The sequence below is a fragment of the Acanthopagrus latus genome, chromosome 6 (genome assembly GCF_904848185.1).
Source record: "Acanthopagrus latus isolate v.2019 chromosome 6, fAcaLat1.1, whole genome shotgun sequence".
NCBI classification, from domain to species: domain Eukaryota; kingdom Metazoa; phylum Chordata; class Actinopteri; order Spariformes; family Sparidae; genus Acanthopagrus; species Acanthopagrus latus.
The window spans coordinates 18,545,092-18,550,120 of NC_051044.1; positions in this window are offsets into that span (position 1 = coordinate 18,545,092).

A 5,029-nucleotide genomic window follows, 5' to 3' on the forward strand; every position below is an offset into this window, starting at 1 on the left:
TGCCACCGCTCCCCCCCCGCCCCCCCGCCCTCTCACACACACACACACACACACACACACACACACACACACACACACACACACACACACACACGCACGCACATACTCGTACGCACGCACGCACACCCATCCTGCGTGTGACCTTTTCACAAACCAAACGACTACATCTGTTTAATAGTTCAATCATAGGTTGTCCATTTCCGCTCACATACTGAAGATTTATTGGCACCGCACAAGCAGAAAATAATATTATTCTTACAGCATCCTTATTCGACGCCACAACACATGTCATTTATTTCAATGTATCTACCAGAGAGCAGATCATACAGTATACCATACACTGAAAAGTGATTTCTTTTTTTTTTTTTTTTTTTTTTAGGTATGACTGAGATCTACATGTGCTGTGAGTCGTATTTGCCAGAACAGCAGGTGTGAGGAGACAGGAGTGTGAGTAAAGAGTGGGTTATCCAGATGTGAGACTGACACACATCAGGCAGGATGGCGGAGTGGAGAGGATGAGGTGAAAGGAGGAGAGGGGTGTTCTCCGGCTTGTTGTCAATGTGTGCGTTTCTGTAGCTTTCAGACCTCGTTAGAGATGAAAGATGTATCGCTGCTGACAACCCCCCTCCTCCTCCTTCATCTCCTCCTGGTCTCTTATTTATTTTTTCTTTCTCCTTTCTCTCTCCCTGGCTTTACATTTATAGATTCCATTAATTCTTAAAATGGACATTGCTTTTGTTATTTCTAATTGAATGTTATAGAGCAGAGGCTCCTCTGAAATATTAGATTTGTTCATGTGTTTCACTTCCTGAAATTATGAACACATCTGTCCTGCAAGAGTGTTTTGTAGATAAAATGTTGTTCTTGAAAAAGGCAAAAAGCTCTCCAAGGCACACATGTACTTGTATGTACTGTCAGTTCTGCCTCTTATTTATGCATCTCCCAACTTTACTGAGCGGGAGAGAGTAGCAGATATTGAATATGGATCAATAGATCACTCCCCAGAATGCATACTGTCAGCCGACTGAGCCCTCAGGCAGATACCAAGCCTCTAGTCACATTTGCATTTGGAGACAGAAAATAACTACTGCTTGTCGGCAAGTGGGAAACCGTGTGGTCAAAATTGACAGATGTGAAGCAGAGAAGCTAAAGAAAATGTCTGCGTTTGTGAACATGTGCTTGTACAGCATCGGCTTTCAACCGCTCCTGTGTGTGCTTGTCTGGCAGTGCTTCTTTATGTGACTTTATGGCACGCATGTGAGTGCCCACATGCATACATATGTGCACACATACACATATAATTTACATGTGGGCTCCGACACACTGGTGTCACACTCCGAGGCTCCCCGCATTTAAATTATTATTGCCAAGAAGGGAGGACAATTTAGAGAGAATGAGGTTTTTAAAGCCCCATGAAATATTAACTAAGCCGATGAATATATAAGCTGTGAAGCGATTATATCCGTCTCCGACCCTGTTTCCTCATGATATATGATATCTATATGTTCTTGTCTGCACTGCATCATCCTCGCCTGTGTTTAATTAAAGCTAAGGTTTGCATGGACAAACAGTTTGATCTTTGCGTTTGGTTTGTACAATACTCAGTCTCTTCTGTGACAAAGTATAACCTCATAATCGGTTATTACCCTGTAATGTGGCACATCTCCTCTCGTGTCCTTGACTCTGATATCTCTTTTCTGACCTTCTGGTGTCCGAGCTGCAGAGGTGTAATTGATATGAAGGCTATACTATACTATATCTGCAGACCTGATGGTTACTGTGTTAAGTCTTGGCTGTTGCTCACTCAAAGGTCCACTGACTCAACCGCGTCAATAAGCCAGAGTAAGAGGAAAAACAGGACGGCTGCTTGCAAAATAGGATGATTTTTCTAGGTGAGTATAACTTATATATAATGTATCACAATTTGTCATTAAAATCACAAGCGTGGCCATGAAGCCGAGTTCCAGTCAATTCTAATTATACAGCCCAAAATATCAAATTTCTAAAATAAAAACAAAATCAAACCCCTTCATGTGGGTAAAAAAAAACTCGCTTAAACAGAAAAAAGACGAAACCTTGGAGAAAGCAACAGAGGAGAGTTTCCTCAGGCAGTCAGTGCTGCAAAAAGTAACTCAAAAGACATACTTGAGGAAAAAAAGATACTATGTTGAAATATGACTTTGTTAAAAATGAACGTGACTCATTTGAATAGGATTTGAGTAAAAGTCTTCAAGTAACTGACATTAAAGCTGCTGTAAGTGGCACAACTCTTTTTTTTTTCAAGGCACCTCTCTTTGCCTCTTTCTGCTTTTCTTTTTCTTTGCTTGGCCTGTTTCAGAGTATAAGCCAGGAGTGTTGGAATAGGTAGCTTTCCCTGCCTGTGTAGGTACCAAACCAGGAGATCCAAAACTCAGCATTTTTTTCTTTTTTCCCAAACTGCTGCAATAAATTAATTCAGAAAAATATTGACTACACTGACTCTGATGCAGCATGGACTCTGCAAAGTACAGGCAGCTAAAGTTATCAAACAAATGTTTCTTGTGGAGTGGAATATAAAGTAGCAGAAAATGACTAAAAATAAAATATCGATATCACTAATTATAGCGCTGTATGAAGAATAGGAGCATATTTAGACCTCAAAATCTTTTCTGAGGCACAAAAACCTGAGGACAGACCACACAGTAGTATAACTGATATATGTAACACCAGTTTTGTGTGACACCACCTGTGTTGATGGTTTCACAACCTGCTGTCTGTCTTAGACCACAATCACAAGATACGTCTGAAGCTGCCAGACCTCGGTCGCAGTTCCTCTTTCTACCTTCACTCCTATTTCCAGTTTTTTTCTGTCTTACGGAGAAGAGTGCCTTATAATCATGGAGCTCTGCTCTTTCAGCTGAAACCTGATCATTCTGTTAACTTACTCCTTAATTAAGATCCACAGAGACATTTTTGTGTCAGAATCCATGTTTATGTCTCACCAGTGTTCATTTCCAACGCAAATTAACGCTGGTACTGGTGATGGTGTGATGGAAGGTGATGTGAATTTGGGAGCAATTATATAAAAGAGACTACGAGGAACTCGCAGTGCACCATTTCAGTTAGAAGTCTCTAGTAGTTGCTTGATGAATTTGCCAGGTGGTTTACACAAGAACTACAGAAAACAAAACTTTTCAAGGAATAACATGTGGATCTTGATGAAAAAAAGGTGTCTGGTATCTAAGAGTGAGTAGATTTTAATGTGGAGAAAGGGGACTGTTGCATCTAGGTGGAGGTTAGCACTCTAGTAAGTGCCATTTTTGTGTTAAATTTGGCAAAAAAAAAATCATGCGGTCCAGAGCTTTCAACTGCACCTCGCACTCTGCCTTAGCAGATTGAGTTTCTTTGTTTTCATTGTTTTCATTACAACCCTCATACGTTTATTTGGTGGCATAATTACAGGCTGGTCCATGATTGTGATCATTAGATTATGGTTATTTATCATATTACTTAAACATGATGATGCATAATAATCGTATATATTGGCATTTGCTTTTTTGCTATTCAGGTGAAAAAGTGGGAATCAACATAATATTAATCCTGAAAATTATATTATGTCATGCTGAGGTGAAGTTGTCTTCAGTGACATACGTGGCTCCTGGAACCGGCAGGAGTTTCATATCCTCCCAGCACAGCAGTTTCAGCTCAGGTCTCTGCAGGCCAACAGGCCACTGTGTCACACTGGATTTATGGTCATTAAAAACAGGTTCTGCGTGTTGGAATGAGTCATTGCAGTTCATACACTCTGGTCGTTCGGACAGCATCATGACAATACAGATGATACATAGATACAGCTGGACGGGGGGAATGTGATTTACCAGCAGGACACTCACGCTCCCCTTTTAGGACAATCAGTAAAACCAATCAGTGCATGAGCAGAGACACAGCATGTGATCAGAGAGGTTACGATGGCTTTAACAGGCTCAGCCAAGGTGGAGGTGCTGTCAATACAGCAAGTCACAAATACAAGCCAAGTAAGTGGCTGGGGAAAAGGGCTTAACCTGACCTACAATCTCACAGGTCAGAAGGACGGGGAATGGAGAGGCAGCAGGGCTAATGGAAATGTAGGGGTCATAGCATCACATTGGAAGTGCATACAGTAACATGGGATTGTTTATAGTGTGAATATCGACCTTACAGTGAAACTTTCACCAAAATGCAACTTAGGCCTTTTTTGTAAATGTATATGAGTCAAACCTTCCCGTAAAAGCATAATTTACAACGAAAGAGGCACTTTTAAGATTGACCATATTTTCGTTTTCTGCTCTAACTAATTTTTAGTGGAGTGCATGGGGCACTTTTACGCTAGCAGCAAAATCACTATTTTTAAAACAGTAAGAAGGCGCGACACAACATGAAACTTTGCTCGTAGTATCACCAGGGTCTCTACAAGTCACTCAACTGAACCACATACACTCTACCCAGACATGTTGATCCCCGAGTACACATGAGCTGCCATGATGACGGCTAGAGGGAGAAGCTGCTGCTAATGTGAGTTGTTCAAAAACCTTCTTTTTAGTAAACTCTGTGTACACAATGTTCTCAATGCTCGTGTTCATGTGTAGAGACCCTGGTGATACTATGTGCAAAGTTTCATGTTGTGTCGAGCCTTCTTAGTGTTTTAAAAGTAGTGATTTCAATGTTAGCGTAAAAGTGCCCCATGCACTCCCACTGAAAGTGAGTTTGAACCTAAAATGAAAATACGGTCAATCTTAAAAGTGCCTCTTTCATCGTAAATATGCTTTTACACAAAGGTTTGACTCACGTACATTCACAAAAAAGCCTAGGTTGCATTTTGGTATTTTGGTATCTCAATCAATGATTGTTTAAAAACGTGACATATGAACGTTGTGCTGTCAACGCTTGAAAAAGGTCTGACTACACTATGTGTCTTTCTGGTACAGGATGAAAAAGCCCTTTGGCTTCTTGATTGCTAGCTTGCAGGTTGTTGTTTTTTCATGTTGCAAAAGAGATTGTGAAAACTAACACG